General features: G+C 42.4%; 1 long non-coding RNA gene across 8 annotated transcripts in view; it reads right to left on the bottom strand.

Annotated features, from left to right (window-relative positions):
- Positions 1-18,847, bottom strand: part of LOC104652867 (uncharacterized) — a 76,924-nt gene that overhangs the window by 14,100 nt on the left and 43,977 nt on the right. For 7 of the 8 annotated variants that reach the window (XR_012512429.1, XR_012512430.1, XR_012512435.1 and 4 more), the window contains exon 2: positions 6,311-6,546. This is a non-coding gene — a long non-coding RNA (uncharacterized LOC104652867). The remainder of the gene's footprint in view (positions 1-6,310; positions 6,547-18,847) is intronic. The other variant, XR_012512434.1, reaches the window with a different exon arrangement.

Raw genomic sequence — 18,847 nt, 5'->3', positions numbered from 1 at the left:
ATTTCAAGAAACACCTTCCCAGACTCAAACATGAATCATCAATGGTAACAATTGGAAGCATGTTCAGAGTGAGTTTCTGTGGTGGGGAAGAAAGAGAGCTCACATTTATTGGATGCATATGAGGCACTCGGCTACATGGTACACATGTCATCCTATTGGATTTGGCTCACCATGATATAAAGTGATTGTCTTGCAAAGGAGGAACCAAGGCTCAGAGGGGTCCCCAAGTCACAAAACTAGCAAATGAAAGAACCAAGATTCCAATACAGCCCTTCTGTCCCCACAACACAAATTCTTTGAATTATAGCATGGGAATACCAGGAGAAATTTAAATTACAGAGGATAGGTTTTTTTTTTTTTTTTTTTTTTTTTTTTTTTTTTTGAGATAGTTTCATTCTTGTTGCCCAGGCTGGAGCACAATGGTGCAATCTTAACTCACCACAACCTCTGCCTCCCAGGTTCAAGCAATTCTCTTGCCTCAGCCTTCCGAGTAGCTGGGATTACAGGCATGTGCCACTACACCCGGCTAATTTTGTATTTTCGGTGTTTTGTATTTTGTATGTTGGTATGGCTGGTCTCAAACTCCTGACCTCAGGTGATCTTCCCACCTCGGCCTTCCAAAGTATTGGGATTACAGGCATGAGCCACCACACCGGGCCCAGAGGGTAACTCTTAAACAACAGCATGGAAGTCCTTAGTCTAGGGTTGCAGATGCTTGGTGAAATGAGGCATTCTTCTCCTCTTCTGATATTGGCAACACCAAGAAAACCTTCTGAGCCCTCTTTGGAGGAAAAGGAGTCATAGAGTTCTCCCTCTCATGGTGGGCTCCAGCTTCTCTTGTTATCCATGGAATCCATACCCATATTTACGGTAGCAAGAGATTTTTAAACAGTTCTGAGGAGCCTTGGTTGAAAATCACATTTCTCATCCTGGCAGTGACAAAGAAGTAATTTTTGCTTCTCAATTCACTTTAATTGGTCATTTAATTAATGTATTCAACCCAAGACTTGAGAAGGTAGGAAGGAATAACTGATATTTCTTCATACACTTGCTCATTCACTTCAAACACACACTGAGCCCTTCTGTGTCCCAGGTTCCGTGTTGGGTGTTAAGGACACAAAGTTGCTGGCATAAAGAGCTCTCCATCCATCAGGGTGCAGACAAAGATACAAAATGTGGCAGTTGCCACAGGTCCCTGAGCAGCCACAGGTCCCTGAGCTCACAGGTGTCCGATCTTCCCTAGAGGAGTAGTGAGAGGGCCCTGAGAGGAGGTGTTGTCTTACAAGACCACCAGGGTTTGCTGAGGAGAGAAGAAAAGGAGAAACTGCCTCCTCAGTAGAGGAAACAGCATGGGGAAAGGCCTGATGGCATGAGGAGGCAGCAATCAGATGAAGAAGGATCTTGAAAATGCCCTGCTCAGAAGCTGGTATTTTATCCTTGGAGCTATTGATGAACCTTAAGCAGGGGAATGGCATGATAATATTCTGCAAGTTTCACTTGTGTCATTTCCTGCTTTGACCCTTGGCATGTTTTATCAGTAATACTCATGAGGGTATCTGCCATCCAAGAGCGTTTGTCTATACCAAGAAATTAGAGACAATAATTATTAAAAATAATAAAAATCTCATATTATAGTTGTACTGAAATTTCTTTCTTACTTAACAATGAAGTTCTAGAAGACAGACAAGATTTTACCAATGCTTTCCCAGCATCAACCACACACAATGCCAATACACAGGAGCTTTTCCTCAATAAACATGTAGCAAATGAATGAATGAGCGAATGAAAGTTTGTTTCCACTGCTCAGTTTGCCAAGCACTTTCATACTCATTTAAATCTCTCAAAACTTCTGTGAGGTAGATAATTCCCCTCCTTGCCCTGCCCCATTTTGCACGTAGAAAAACTTGGGCCAGAGAAGAAAGACATTTCCAAGTGATGCAGGGACAATGTAAGCCAACATGTATGGCAGGTGCCATGAGAAAGCACTCACTCTAGCTGGAGTGGCCAGGGAAGGCAGCCTTGAACCTAGACTTGAAACCTAGTGTGTGCTCTTGACACTCTCGACCTCCGCTCAACATCCCTCAATGCTGAAATTTCGCCTTCTTCATTAATAGTCAGCCCTCTGTATCCATGGGTTCCACATCCTCAGATTTCACCAACCACAGATCAAAAATATCTAAAACAGGGGCCGGGCGCGGTGGCTCAAGCCTGTAATCCCAGCACTTTGGGAGGCCGAGGCGGGTGGATCACGAGGGCAAGAGATCGAGACCATCCCGGTCAACATGGTGAAACCCTGTCTCTACTAAAAATACAAAAAATTAGCTGGGCATGGTGGTATGTGCCTGTAATCCCAGCTACTCAGGAGGCTGAGGCAGGAGAATTGCCTGAACCCAGGAGGTGGAGGTTGTGGTGAGCCAAGATCGCGCCATTGCACTCCAGCCTGGGTAACAAGAGTGAAACTCCGTCTCAAAAAAAAAAAAAAAAAAAAAAAAAATCTAAAACAAAAATAATAATAAATAACAAAACAACAAGAAAAATAATACTTCTTTTTAAAATGCAGTATAACAACTATTTACATAGCATTACACTGTATTAGATATTGTAGGTAATCTAGAGATGCTTTAAGTATACAAAAGGATGTGTGTAGGTTATATGCAAATACCACACCATTTTATATTACATTAGATTAATATCAGGGACTTGAGCATACTCAGATCTTGGTATCTGCGGTGATCTTGGAACCAATCTCCTGTAGATACTGAGGGACAACTGCAATTGATATTGTTTATCAAGTATTTACTATGTCAGGCACTCTGCTGACAGGTTCACATGAGTTATCTCATAGTTTCATATGAAAATTAGAGTAGCAAATACAGTCACCAGGTCTATTTAATGAATGAGGAACCTGAGATTGGAGATACTACGTAATTTGGCCAGTTTTCCGCAATAAGCAAGCAAGGAGCTGGATTGAAACACATATCTGTTTGACTCCAAAATATTTTTCTCACAAATGCAGGGCCAAGACTGATAACCTGCATTTCAAAGGATCATCTGCGGGCCCAGAAATATGGCAAAAATGAGAATAAATACCTTTCTACCATTATTCTATTCCCATTCCACGGGGTTAGCATAAAATACACAAAGAGCTGGGAGAAGGAAGGACAGTCTGCACCCACTACATAAGCATTAAATAATGAATAGGGCAATAGACTGGAAGTCAAGCTATCTTTGAAATAATTTCAATATATTACTTTTAAGCTGTGGACCTTGGTAAGCCAATTAACTTCTCTGCTATATAAAAAAGGGACCATAATTGATACATTCTAAAATCATTTTAAACCTGAGTCTCCATGTCTCATCTAGACTTTTTATTTTAGTTTAGTTGAGGCATTTCTATAATATCTTGCCTATATATTATGTCACAAGACTTGCTCAGACCACATCTTAGCAGTCTCATATTTCCTTCCGAGGAATTCTTAAGAAGTTTCTAATTGATGACCAATGCTATATTTAAAAAATCAAAGAGGAGAGTAATTGTTTTCCCACCCTGGCCACAAGGAAAAAAAAAAGATAATAATAATCAAAATACTGTTCCTATGTTAAAGAGAGTTAGAAACATGACTTGATTCCAGGCACAGTGGCTCACACCTATAATCCCAGCACTTTAGGAGGCCAAGATGGGCAGATCACCTGAGGTCAGAAGTTTGAGACCCACCTGGTTAACATGGTAAAAGCCTGTCTCTACTAAAAAAAATACAAAAATCAGCCAGGAATGGTAGCACATGCCTTAATCCCACTTGCGAGACTGAGGCAGGAGAATCGCTTAAATCTGGGAGGTGGAGGTTGCAGTCAGCCGAGATCATGCCACTGCACTCTAGCCTGGGCAACAGAGTGAGACTCAGAAAATAAATAAATAAATAAATAAATAAATAAATAAAAGAAACTTGACTTGAACACAACCTTTCTACCCAGCAACCTGTGTGCCCTCTGGCCACAGGGTCATTATATTTCTCCCATGGGGAGATTAGCACCATGGCACAGCAGTTAAAGGGAATCCTCCTTAGGCCTCAGTTTCCTCCTCTAAAAAATGGGCATTTTCACGGTGTTTGCTCTGCCTACTTCACAACACAGTTTTGTGGATAAAAAGAGATAATGGATGAAGAAGGCACTGGACAAACACAAAGGGGATAAAGATGATTCAGATAATTGTCTATGCTAGGGTTCTTGAGCAAAACAGAACCAATAGAATGTGTATACATGTCAGAGAGAGAGACAGAGATTTATCATAAGGAATTGGCTCATACAATTATGGGGCAGGCAAGTCTCAAGGTAAGCAAGATGAGCCCACAAGCTGAAGACCCAAAAGAGCCATGGTTTAGTTCCAGTTTAAGTCCACAGGCCTGAAAACCAGGAGAGCTGATAGTTTAGTTCCAGGAAGAGCCATTCTTCCTGTTTGAATCCAAAGGAAGGAAAAAGCCAATGTCCCACTTCAAAGACCATCAGCAAGAAGAATTCTCTGTTACGCAGGGGAGTGTCAGGGTTTTTGTTCTACACGGGCCTTCAACTGATTCGATAAGTCTCACCCACATTTGGGAGGACAGTCTGCTTTACTCAGTATGCCAACTTAATTTAATCCAAAAGTCCCTTCCAGAAACGCTTAGAATGTCTGACCAAATACCTAGGTACCCCACAGCTCAGTTAAGTTGATACATAAAATTAGCCATCACAATGATGAAAATGTAAGCTCAATGAGAGAACCAAAATATATCTATTTTGTTCCCTACAGTATCCTCAGTGTCTAGGAAAATATCCAGTAGGGAGAAAGAGCTCAAAACATTGAATGAATGAATGATGAATGAAGGGGAATAAAATTGGAAGCCAGTTGAGAAAAAAATCCTATAAACAACTATTTGCTGGAGACATGTTCATGTATTTAATCAACAATTTAACTCCTAAACAATAGAATCCTTCCATCCTTGCTTCTTTATGAGTTCAGCCTTATTATTTTCATTTTTCCATTCATTTTCACGAATCTGAGGTTTGGAGAAATTTAAGTATTCAACAGCTATGTTATCTTCATTCTGCAGTTTTGTGGGCTTACTCTCCTATCTCACTGCTCACCACAATGTGCACTCATGTAACTGTTTATTTAACGTTATCATTGCCTCCTGCTGTGGGTTGAATAGGGTCACCCCCAAAAATAATGTCCACCTGGAAGCTGTGGATATAATCCTAGTTGGAAAAGGGTATTTGTAGACATACTTAAAGATCTGAAAGTGAGATCATCCTGGATCAGAGTGGGCCCTAAATTCAATGACAAATGTCCTTATAAGAATAGAGAAGGGGAGAGATACACAGAGAAGATGGTATGAAGACAGAGATAAAGATTGGAGGCATACATCTACAAGTCAAAGAACACCAACGACTGCTGAGAGTCACCAGGAGCTGGGAGAAAAGCATGGAACAGATCCTCCCTAAGGACCTTGCCAAGGAATCAACCCTGCCAATACCTTGATCTTGGACTCTGGCCTCCAGAACTGTGCGACAACATATTTCTGTCATTTTAAGCCACCCAGTTTGTGGCAGTCAGTTATGACGGTCATAGGAAACTGATATGCGGGCTTCTATCCCACCCCCCAATTAGGTGGGACCACAGGGGAGTCATAAATTCTTTTTGTTGTTGTTGTTGTAGTATTACTTTTTTTTTTAATTGCATTTAGGTTTGGGGGCACATGTGAAGAACATGCAAGATTGTTGCATATGTATACACACGGCAGTGTGATTTGCTGCCTTCCTCCCCATCACCTATATCTGGCATTTCTCCCCATGCTATGTCTCCCCAACTCCCCACCCTCCGCTGTCCCTCCCTTATTCCCCACCCCGACAGACCCCAGTGTGTGATGGTCCCCTCCCTGTGTCCATGTGTTCTCATTGTTCAACACCCAGCTATGAGTTATGTTGTTCACTATTTTATACCCAGTGTCTAGAAGTGCCAGGATCAAAGTAGGAGCTTAGCAAATATTTGCTGAATAAATGAAATCATGACTAACCAGATTGCAGATGTTTGCAGCCAGAAAAGGCTGCTGAGCAAGGACCCCTGGGTTCTCTTTTCTCTAACTCCTATCAGGATATATTCCCTGAGACTAGCATCACAATTTTTGTAAAGTTCATTGTGTTTCTGGAGGCTTTATCCAGTGGAAAGAAAAGGCTGAGGAAGTGATTGTGTGTGGGTGTTCATCTCCCCTTTTATGAAATGGACATGGGACCTTCTCCCCAGGAACCTTTGGAGGCTGGCACCATCTTTACTCACCAGCAGACGTCAGTGGTATGTGAAGCAGGGGTTGGTAGGTTTCCTTGGCGGGCCCTGGGGGAAATGGCTCTTCCCAGCATAGGAGGCTTCATTCTGGCTGGGCCCTTGGCTTCCTGGCTTCTGCACCCTGTTCCTCCTCCTCGTCTCCCCTTCTGCCACCTTCCTTCCACTTGTCCTTGTTTCTCCAGAAGTTATACCAAGGCCTGTTTTGCTGTCCTGCTCACTGGATCTCTCTGCTGAAGAAAAGAGGGGTCAAGGATAACCCAGACACATTCATGGGGTGGGCTGCTAGGGGTGCCGGGTAGATGCAGGTCCCCCAAGGTAAGGGACTCAGGAACTTGGGCTCTACCCCATCCCACCCCTTCCTCACATCCAGTGTACCCTGGCAGAGTCCTGGCTCTCTCCAAGCTGGTCACCAAGACTTTCCTCATACATTTAACCAATCTTTAGACAGGACCTCCGCTGACCTGAGCACTTCCTGCATGTCAGCCACACTTAAGAAGGGGTTCAATACCAAGAAAGAAAACAGATACATACACACTTTCTAAGTAGCAAAACTGGGTTCAAATCCTTGGCTACGTCACTTATGTGGCGAGTTACTTACCCCATTAAGCATCAGTTTCCTCTTCTACAAATTGTAGTAATAGGACTTCACCAGTTTGAAAAGAGAACAAAAAAGGATGCCTATTAAGGTGTGGAGGACAGTGTCAAATACATAACAAGTGCTCCACTCGTCACTTTACCTCCCTTTCTACACTCTTTTCCAAAAGAGATAACAGGTGTTTGCATTCGTTCATTCATTCATTCAGTTCATTAAATTATCTATTAAAATGCCTAACAGTGCTGGGACCAGTAAGTGCTTAATTAATGGCATTTGCTGTTTTTCCTTCTTTGAGCAATTACAGCATTAGCGATCACTTATGATCAGAAAATCAGAGCTATAAGGGAGCTTCAAAAACATCTAGCCCACCCCCATCATTCTTCAGGTGAGTTAGAGAAGGCAAGGAATTTGCCTGAGGCCATACAGCAAGTAAGCCCAGAGTCAGGAAACAGGCTGCTCTTTCACCTGTTGACTCAAGCCTCAGCTAGTGCTGATAACAGACATTCATTCAACCAATATCTTCTGGTACCTACAGCACTCAGGGCAGCACTGGCCACTCTGGAGGCCCTAAAGACCCTCACAGGCCCGCCAGAAATATGGGCAGATGGAAGAAATTATAAGGCAGGCATTTAGGAAGCACTTCCTTTCCAAACCAAATGTGTTCTTGCTGCTGCACTATAACATTCATATCCTAAAAATTGTTATTCAATGTGCTTTTCACATCGAATGTGACTCACTCTTTGAAATGAAACTCTGGGCATTTGGGGTGGCATTTCCCAGTGGCCAATGGCAGGATAGTGCTTGTTGGCAGTGCCACAGGCAGCCTTGACCTAAGGCTGAAAGCTCAGCCTCCAAGGCCACCAGGCAGGCTGCAGAGACTCCAGAACTGAGGCCTCGGCCTGAAGAGCCTTGACCTCATTGGCAGATGGATCTGTTTCTGATATGGTGTGGCAAATTTGTAAATCTTAGCTGTGGGATGGCATTTGCTTCTTGTGGAATAAGAGCAAGGAGCCCAGGAGGTTCCAATTGATTCCAAAGTAGAACCAGCTGTTGGAATCCTGCAGTACTGATTAGGGAAGTTCACTTGCAGGTTGCGGTTTCCAGTTGACAGAGCCCTCTCTTGCCCCTCACCCCGACTCAGTGCTGTAAAAGAAACCCTTGAAAATTGAAATTGCTGCATCCATTCATCCAGACCTGGAAGCCAGGCACAGGCAGGAGGAGGGTCTAGAAACAATAGCTTCATCTCTTGGGTACCTACTTACTGTGTGTCTAATATTATACTTGATACTTTATTATTTCCTATCCTTACAGTCATATAGCAACACTGGCATTTCCAGATTTACAAATTAGGAAAAAAGAGATGCCGAAAATAATATTTCTTATTACCTTTATTTTTCTACACAAGTTACTGAGTGCTTGCCATGTGCTATGCATTCCTTAAGAGCATTGCACATCATCTTCCAATTTTATTATGACATCAACTCTATGATCCAGTGTCCTCATTTTATAAGTGAGGAAACTAAAGCTTAAAGAAGTTAAGAAACTTCTCAGTGTCCCTCAGCTTAAGAGGCCCAGCAAACAGCTGTCAGCACCTGAGCTGGGATACAAATCTAGGTCTTCCTGACTACAAATTCGTAATAATAATAATAACAACTAGCATTTGTTGAGAGCTGACTGTGTGTCACATACTGTGCTAAGCTTTTTTTTTTAAACACATGTTACCTCATTGAATCCTCATGTCAAGCCTATGCTGTGTGTCACATTTTTCCACTTATATATATGAAGAAACTTCGGCTCAGTAACTAAGAGAAGCAGAATTCAAATGCAGGTTCATCTGGTCTTGAAAGGCTAGTTTTTAGCCTCCCCAAGTGTCATGAGGGCTCATATCACTTGGTTTGAGTTTCCAAAATTTTCCATTCTTTGGTATAATTGTATATGGAAAACTGCGAGCTAGCCTCAAATTCAGCTACAGGTTTCATGGTGACTCTTCCGTCATTCTTTCCAATATCAACCTTCAAAAACCAGTATAAAAACGCATTTGCAATCTGAAACTTACCATGTAAGCTATAAACAGACCATTAGTTGAAACTGGTGTTGATTTTGTAGACTATTAAGGATGAAATGGGTTTGATATTTACTAAGTTAAGGGAACATAAGGTTTATGGTTTTAAAATTGCTTTGAGAAGGCTTACTAGAATTTTCCCTTATATAAAACCAGAATGAATGGTACCTTTGACAATGTATACATTCTTAAATAGAGGTCTACTTGGCCTCACAGATATCCTTTAAATCAAGGTGAAATTGATGCATCTAAAAGGGAATATACAGACTAATTGCATTTATATTGTTTTATTTTTTAGAGATGAAGTCCCACTGTTGGCAAGGCTGGAATTGAATCCCTAGGCTCAAGTGATGCTCCCATCTCACCCTCCCAAGTAACTGGGACTACAGGTGCACACCACTGTACCAGCATAATTGCATATCTTATCAATCAATCCACAAATATTAAACACCTGCTGAGGTATCTGTGTCCCCTGGGCATTTTCCAAGAGCTTTCAGTATAGTTAGATTTGTTTATTAAATTTGCATAAATATGTGATGTGAGTAGTTATATATCCATGTGATCCTTTGTTCATTTGGAAACATTAATTAAATGCCTTTATGTGCCAGGCACGATGGAAGATACTGGGGATACAAGGATCCTCCAGAACCTCCAAGTCTAGAGGGGAAGCCAGGAAAATAATGCCACATAGAGGTCACCACTGATGCCACAGTAGAAAATGGAGGACTCTAATCCAGGCTGGGTACAGGGGAGATCAGAAAAGCATTCTGGGGAAAGTGCCACCTACACTGATGAACTAAAGGTGAGGTGGAGTTAATCTGAAGAGAGAGAGGCAGGAGTTCCAGGCAAAGGGAAGAGCTTGGCAAAGGTCTTAAGGGGAGGGAAACGGTATTTGCGAAATGCTGAGAGAATGGGACAGATGGCACTGGCGGAATTTAGAGAGGAGAGGTCCATTTGAATTGGGGTGGTCAGGAGAGATTTATTGGAGAACTAAAGCTAGAATGCAGAGATTTTAGGCAGAGGGGAGGGATGGGGAGGTCTGAGGGCACAAAAAGCAGAAGGCACATTCAAGGATAATACTGAAGAGAAGACCCACCGTACTGACAGAACCAAAGCACACACACCACCACCACCCTCACCCTCATCATGGCTAATATGTACAAAGCACTCACAATGCACCTGGCTCTTTTTGATAGACAATTTTCCAAGGTGTCTCAAATTTCTGCATGTTTCCTGATTAAAGGACTGACTGCCTTTGTTCTAGACATTGTTTTCAAGGATATTTATACAGGAACAAAGGGATATAGTGTCTCCCTTTAGAGCAGAGGGTAGGCTAGCTTACTGTCCATTAAAACAAATTCAGGTTCCTAAAACTTGAGATGCCTCTCCTAATGCAACTCTGAAATGTCAGGTGTCATCCAGTCCTCTTCACATTGCTCCATGAAAATTGAGGCTCAGGGGCACAGCATAAAGAAACACTGATACTGTTGGGCATGGTGGCACATGCCAGTAATCTCAGTGACTTACGAGGCCAAGACTGGAGGATCACTTGAGGCCAGGAGTCTGAGACCAGCCTGGGCAACAACAGCAAGGCTCTATCTCTTTAAAAAAAAAATACACCCCCCCCCCACACACACACACAAATAGCCAGGTGTAATGACACAGTCCTGTAATCCCAGCAAATTGGGAAGCTGAGGTTGCAGGATTGCTTGAGCCCAGAAGTTCAAGGGGTACAGTGAGCTATAATAACACCACCGCACTCCAGCCTGGGGAACAGAGTAAGACGCTATCTGTAAAATAAATAAGTAAATAAACAAAACCTATTACTCTGGCTACTATTAGTGGTATGAGTGATAAAATCCTTTGTCTCCTACCTAGCAGTCACGAAGTGGTACCAGGCTAATCTATTAGTTTGCAAGTGGTGGAGATCTCAGACCCCTTGCAACTCTTAAAAGTCATGTTTAAGTACTTTCTCCAGATGAACTCATTTAATCCCTCCCAAACTCCCTGAATATAGAAATCATTACACCCCTCTTTGGGCAGGAACAAATAAAACAGTCCAAAGAGAATGTTGGTGTTGGATCATAAAGAGTCTCATGTGCCAGGCTAAAGAGTGTAAACTTTATCCATTAAACAGCCATGGAAGGATTTTGAACAGGAGAGGAATATGAGGAAAATAGCATTTTTTAAAAGCTTGTCTGGCCATAGCCTGTTAGATGGATTGGGCTGGGAGGAAATACTGTTAGGAAGCAGCCTAGCAAATACTAGGAGGCAGAACCAAGATTTAAGATAGCCTTGAAGGATGGGCTGAACGTACCCACAGTGGAATTTCACAAGCTGAAATGTCAAGCCCTGGACAAGGCTCCACCACACCAATGGCTCCAGGAAATGGTTGGGGAGACGTGACTTCGCAGTGCAGCCCTTGAGAAGGAAGCCAAAGCGACCAGGCAACCTGGAATGAGTCAGCAGAGGGTGTGTCTGCCAAAAGGGCCATGGTGATCCTTGGATGCATGAGAAGGCCAGTGTCAGGGCCATGAGGCAACAGTCCAGCTCTGGCCAGCATCCCCCAAGCTGACTTGCTTTCAGTTCTGGCCCCACACTTTGAATAGGGCCTCAGAGGATGTTTAGTAACCACTTGTTGTGTGCCAGGATGTGTGTCAATCTTTCACATCCTTGATCTGATTTAAACCCCCCAAAGGCTGGTGGGGCATTATGGTCTTTCCATTTTACTTATAAAGAAACTGAGGCTCAGAGAAACTTGTCTAACCTCCCTTAGCTAGTAAGTGGCAAAGCCAGGATTCAAACAGAGGTCTAGTGTAAACCTGAAGACCATTCTCTTAAGCACCATGCTAACGGATACTTTCTGAAAGATGCTGACAAAATGGAACAAGGTCAGGAAAAATGCTCAAAAATGAAAAGGTAGCTAGGAACCATGATATACCAAGGGGCCAGAGATAATTATGAATGAGGAACCGAGCCACACAAACAGCATGTGGGCTCCTCCTACTTCTAGAGGCTGGCCAGCACAATCCATGCAAACACCCATGTAGTTCCTGAGTCACAAGGACTGATGAGGGATAAAAATCTCTCTAGGTCGAATGCCCTCGATCGATCTCTTCACCTGTAAAATCCCTGTGCATCCTTTAAAATCAAACCCATGTACTACAGCCTCTGAAGTCTTTCCTAACTGCCCGTGTGCTCCTCCCCCATGCTTCCACAGCCCCTGGACTTCCTTCCATCCACCCTTCCTGCCCTGGTTCAATGCCCCCATCATGGAAATGCCTCAGGAAAGGGGCTATGTTCAACTCTACACCGCAGAGATCCACAGGTGCCTTGCCCAGGAGATGAGTGTTGAATGAGGACAACCAGAGGATCCACTGGTAAATAAGAAAGTAAATTATGACCTCTGAGAGACACGGAGATCATGAAATAGATCTAAGAGTCCTGATGTGCAAGGAGGCTGGGGAAACAGGGGCCCAAGAGAAAGACCTGGACAGCATGTCCCTGTCCTGTCCAAGGGAGAGAATATTCCTGAAGGCAGAGCTACTCCGGATTTGTTGGGCAGCTGCCTCCAATGGCATTCAGGCCTTCACAGGTTGGAGACAGGAAGGAACTATCCTTCTTATACAGTCAATATTTCAACATCTTAACATCCTGCTTCTTACTGGAGACATTCCAGGTGACAAAAAAGAACAGGTGCTCATTCTGGCCAAAGATGGAGACAGAGCACTGGCAAGCATTCACTGTGGGCCTGGCATTTGAATATTCCAGTGTTTAAACAGACTAGTGTTTCTTTAGTGCCTATGAGGCCACTGTGCCAGAACAGAACTCCCTTTCCTTACCTCTGCATGCCTACTTCAAGAATAAAAATGTAGGCAGAAAGATAAGAAGACAAATAAATGAGACCTCTACACCTCTACTAAGCCCTCTTATATACCTGGCATTCAGCGATAAATACCAAGAAGCATTGTGTAGCCAAGAGTGAACAGGCTGGGAGTTAAGCCCATGTTAGGACAAATCCCAGCTCCATCTCCTATGAACTGTGGGACACTGAACAAACAACTTGACCTCTTGGAGGTTCAGCTTCCTGTCTATAAGATGGGGATTGTATGATGTACCCTCAGTGGATTGGTGTGAAGATTAAATGAGATGATCCACGTGAAGCGTTTAGTAGGTAAATAGCAGGCATGCCCTACATGTTCATTCTTTTCCCCCTTGCCTGCCTGCAGCAGGAATATGAGAGAAAGCACAGGATTGATAGGCAGACAGGTGGGTACAATGAACAGGCTTACCTGATTGACCCCTTAAACTCTCTGAGCTCTCTGAGGTGATGGATGTGAATGAACTTTGTAAATTGCAAAGCACTATACAAATGCCAAGAATTGTTGTTACTGATATTAAATCTGTCATTCAGAATATTAAACTCCATGCCTAAAGAGATGTCTGAAAACACAACAGTTGATTGGAAGTGCTATAGGATTGGGCCAGGCATGTAGAATTCAATGAGAAGAGGCTATGGTGCACAGTGGCTGGAAGGTGGGCACGTGTCATAAAAAGTCTTCTTTCCTGGCGGAGAATTGGGCTCAATGGGAAGAGCTTGGATAGGCTGATTCAGCCCTCTAGGAGGTATTCCCTGTCTCCCCCAATCTGCATAGATGCCCTTCCTCTGGGTTCCCACAATCCCTGTGCTTCCCTCTTTCAAAACATGTCACCCTGAACTGTAGTTGTTGATTTGTGTTTTCATTTCCCCTCAAATCATGAGGTTGGGGACCACCTTGCTCCATCCTTGTATCCCTACTGCCTGGCACAGGGCCCATCACACAGTGTATGTAGAATAAATGCATTTGAGGAAGGAACAAAGGGTGAGGGCGTAAAACCAAACCACAAGTCCTGTTTGAACCAAAGCAAAACCCTGGGAAGGTTTTCTAAGCCACGAAAGACCTAACAGCTTCTGGTTCCATAAAGCGTTTCACCACATGAGGAGATAAGACCTGAACCGCATCAGGGTTTCATCCTCCATGTCTCAGCAGCATTGCGCCCAAGAGACCCAGGCAGTTTGGCCTGGCTCAGCCTTCTGTAAGCCAGACAAGCGCCGTCTTATGGGGAGGTGTTTGTGTTCCCCATCCCCTCCTTCATCTCAGCACTGGCTGCCTTGCCCCGATGCTGTCTGCCAAAAGGGGCATTTGAAGTCTGGAGAAAAGGCACTCAAAAAGCCTTTTCCTCATGAAAGTGCACCTTGAACCTTCTAATTAGGCTTCTCAGTGCCTGTGAGGCCGTAATTCCCTCCCTACTCTGCCTGCCCCCATTTTACAGTCTGGAGCTAGGGTGGGGGAAGGGGCTTTGTAGTGTGTCTTTCTTTTTCTGCTCCAGGCCAAAGAGAAAATTCTGATTTTGAAGACTTTGTGGCTCCTCATCCTGTACTCAGACCCCTACTTATCCGTTTCATAGGGGATCAGGGAGGGGTAATTATTGCTCCTGGAAGCTTTGAAGGTTGACATGCTCTGTGGCAAGAGAGGTATCAACTGTGATGATTAGCATTAATAATAATAATTATTAGCAGCAGGACTTAGCTCTTTTGAAAGGGGGAAATATTCTTGCAACTATTTCCCAACTGCTGAAGCTGCTTCCATTGCTAAGTTTTGCTATTAAAGAGGATGACCATATCATGACAGGATACGGTGGGGTCGGGAGCTGAGCCACAGGACTCCTGTAATGGTCACAGGCCCATTCTGGCCAAAGATGGAAAGTGAGCACTGGTAAGCATTCACTGTGGGCCTGGCATTTGATGCCTCGAGATGCCTAATCTGGACCCTGCCTCTGTTCTCCCTAAGTTCTCTATATGAGGACACACTGGCCCTCTTTTACTGCCCCCAGCATGCTCTTTCCAACCCCAGACTGTTGCACATGCTAATCCCACTAACTAAAAGGCCTTCCCCCAACAGTAACACTTCACTGAGATGATATCAGTGCATTCTTGGACCTCTGTTATGTGTTTCTGGGTGCTCATTGTAGCACAGATGTTTACTCAGGTTTTTGTTTTTGTTTTTTTTTAATTCTCTTTGTAGCACAGATGTTTACTCAGTTTCTGCTTCCCCTGCTGCAGTAAGAAGCATTGGGCCTAGATCAGAGTTCATCCATAAGCCAGTTCATTTTACTGCATTCTCTGTACTAAGTCTGAAAAAGTTCGTACGTGCCTAGTTTAGCTATTACGCCTAGCCAAACTTCAACTGAGCAAAATCTGGCAAGATTTCCCAAGTGCAAGCAGTGCAAAGGTCCCCATTACACACACAGCAGGCCTGCATCTCCAGAGCTGGAGCATCCTTGAAGAACCAGAAGCCTACAGAAGCATCCCCATCACATATAATTTATAGTTTAAATTCCATTGTTTGTTGTGAATAAAAATGGGCATGGTCTTGTCTGTGCTTTCTCCACCCCTTGACCACAGTAGGTGGACCTGCGACCCAAAGTGGGTCAATGGTAATACCCACTCTTAGCCAGGGAGATCTGTTTAAGGCATGCACATATCCCAAACCAGGCCAACCAAAGGGTTTCTGTGGGATTTTTCTACCCTGAGCTGTAGGAAGAAAGTTTCTTCTCTCTCTGATCACAAGCTGTAAAAATGGAAGCCTAAACTTTATATATATCATGATATGCTATTCTATGCATTCCATATATAAGTTATATTTTACAAATTGAAAAAGACTCTACAAAAGCTGGAAGGCAAGCTTGGAGCTTTGGCAATCACATGCTCATCCCATGTAAGGAACTCATGAAGATCAGAGAACAATTCCAATTTTCAGGAAGGCAGAGGTAACAGACAGGGATGGCGCCCCATAAATGCTGGAGACTTGGCCATTTCCAATTTCCATTTCCCTTCTCACAATTTATCTGAGCAAATAAAGTCTCCTTTTGGGCTTAACCTAGGTTGAGTTTAGGTTTCTACTCGAACTGACTAACTACCAAGAAACAAAAATAATATTCTATATTTTATTTGTGCCTGCTTTTTTCCACAAAGGATTGATTTAAAGTTAACATCCTTCATTTGTCTTATATTTGTTTCTTAGCCTTCATTGTCTTATATTTCTGATTTATGGTTTATTACTTCACTCAAAGTGATCACTCAATATAATTTTCTGAGGTCAGCAAAGCAAGTGTAATTCATTTGTTTTACAGATAATCTAACTGAGGCCCAAAGAAGTAAAGAAACTTAGGCCACACAGCTAGCAAATGTCAGAACCTGGACTAGAATCTAGGTTTTCTTATTTTTCTCTCTATAGCAAAAACCTAGAATTTAGGTTCTCTTATTTTCCTGCTAATAGATCATGGCTATAAGCACTAAGAGAGGCTGCTAGGCTACTTGGGCTTATAAGATTCCTGTAACTTCCTACTGTAGGTAACTATGCCCTTTTAAGAAATGTATCTTCATAGTACAGTAACAGTTGCTAGAAATATTCCTGAGAGGTAATGAAAGATAGAGGCTATTACAAAGTTTGGGCTTTGTTCAGGTCTAAATAATATGTATATTTAATGTCAAAAAGATGTTAAAATCTTGACTTGTTTTAGCAAGCATAGGGTGTTCTGGAAGGAAATGTTGGCTGCATTTGGTGCAGAAAACTCCAGTGGTGTTGAGAAGTGGTAGGAAGTGAGAAGGAGGGGGCTAGGAAAGTTTTCTTTTCCATCAGCTGAGCTGTAAAAAAAAAAAAAAAAAAAAAAAAAAAAAAAAAAGATGGAAAGTTGGAAACCATTGCTGTAATCCCAGACAGACCTGAGTTCAAATCTGGCTTGGACCAGCTACTAGTCAACATCTTAGGCAATCACTGCATCTCTTTATTTCTCTGCTTCTTCATTTGTAAAATGAGGATAGTAATATCATCTTTCAAATCTTTGTATGTGGATTGTGTATATAATAAAGGTGCCCAATAGTACCTGGGACATGCTAATTGGTCGATAAAGTCTTCTTCCGCTTTGTTTATCTTTCCCTTATAAGAGCAATGCTCACATTTTGTCCCCATAAGGAAAATCAGCAAGAACAGCCATGTGCACCAGGGCAGGTTAGTACAGAGTGCATTGGGATTTGGCAACTTCGCCATACGGGCCCAAGTACCTTCCCCAGCCTTAACACCTTTTCTCATATTCCTTCTCCCATGCTGTTTTACACATTCCTAACTACTTGTCCTGTCCTTCTTTAGCCAAATCTCTCTCTCCCAACTCCTGTCTCCTATTTCAAAGCAGAATGTTTTCCTGGACAGTTGATTTGCTACTTCAGCTTGTCCTGAAAGAGATTCTAATGGCATCCTTTCTACAAAAAGTAAAATCTCTTCCAGCAGAAAAACGGGAGGGAAGCAAAAAAGAGGGTGGAGGAATAGACTTACTGTTTCAAGGATTTTCCCGAGAAAAATACTTAAAGACATAAGAGAAGACTAGATTCCATTAAACATTGTATTTATCAATTACTATACCCAAGGTCTCTATTTTTGCAATCTTTCACCACAAACTCCTTTCTCCTAGGGTCAAAGTGCTATGTAGCCTTCAAGGCCCAGCTCAAATGCTTTTTGGCTTATGTAGTTCATATAGAGTTATGCATCACTTAACAACGGGGATAAGTTCTAATAAATGCATCTTTAGGCAGCTTCGTTGTTGTGTGATCATAGAGTGTTCTTAACACAAACCTAGATAGTATAGCCCATGACACATGTAGGCTATACAGTATAGCCTATTGCTCCTAGGCTACAAACCTGTAAAGTATATTATGGTACTGATCATTGTAGGCAACTGTAACACAATGGTAAGTATTCGTATAATCAAACATATCTAAACATACGAAAGGAACAGTGAAAATGCAGTATTAAAATATTATGGGACTAGCATCACATATGTGGTTAGTAGTTGACCAAAACATCATTATGCAGCCTATGACTGTATTTGACTAATACAGATTGAATTCCAACTGTGCCAAACACTGTGCTGGGTGCTGGGGATATGGTGGTGAACATGACTGATGTCACCCCTTCTCTAATGAAGTTTAGAGGTTTGCCCTTGTTCCCCTCTAAAGACAATACTCTTGTCTCCTATGTCTGCTCTCATAACTGCTGTTGCTACTGTTACAATAATTGCTTTTATGTCTTCCTTTCTTCTTTAAAAACCTGTAAATCAGCATGACCAACTCATTTCACTTTGCTCGGGAAGTACCATATCCTAAGAAACTTCTCAGTCCTAGGCCAGTTGGGGTAGTTGCTCACCTTACTAAGTCAATGTTTAAAAACAACAAAAATATTATTTGAAGAAAATCACTCAATCATTCATTCTTCAAATATTTATTGCATACCTAATTCTTATATTGTTATAGGTGGTTGCCTGTATTTAATATTATATCTCTTTTACTATACTTTTACTATTCTTCAAACCAAGCCCCTTGGCTTAAAGCCCACTTTTTTTTTTTTTTTTAATCTTGCATTACTGTTAGGCCCCAGCACAGTGTCTCCTCATAAAAGTCACTTAATTTATAGAAACCACTGTGTTTTTATTGATAAACATTGCACGTTTATGCAAAACAATTTTATAATATGTGTTCCTGTAAGTTTTAAACAGCAATTTCTGCCTAGTGACTAGCTTGGCATGTTCAGCAAGTAATAAAATCCATTAACAATCCTACTTCTCTTCTAGGCTCTATCTAGCCCTTCCAACCTATAAGGCATCTCTTAGCAGCTGTGGCAGCTTAAAGGCTGAAAATTGCACACATACACATAACAGAGTCATCTAACCCTAGTTAGGTCTTTAGAAAACTCTAGTTTTTAAAGTTCTTCTGTTAACAGAGTTAGAATACAAATCTCTGTGGCTTCTATCCACTGGGTTGTGATTCTTCTTAAGTGGAGAC

This window comes from Saimiri boliviensis, chromosome 11 (genome assembly GCF_048565385.1).
Source record: "Saimiri boliviensis isolate mSaiBol1 chromosome 11, mSaiBol1.pri, whole genome shotgun sequence".
Taxonomy (NCBI): Eukaryota; Metazoa; Chordata; class Mammalia; order Primates; family Cebidae; genus Saimiri; species Saimiri boliviensis.
Note: the sequence above shows the minus strand (reverse complement) of the source record. Positions and strands in the feature narration are given on the sequence as shown.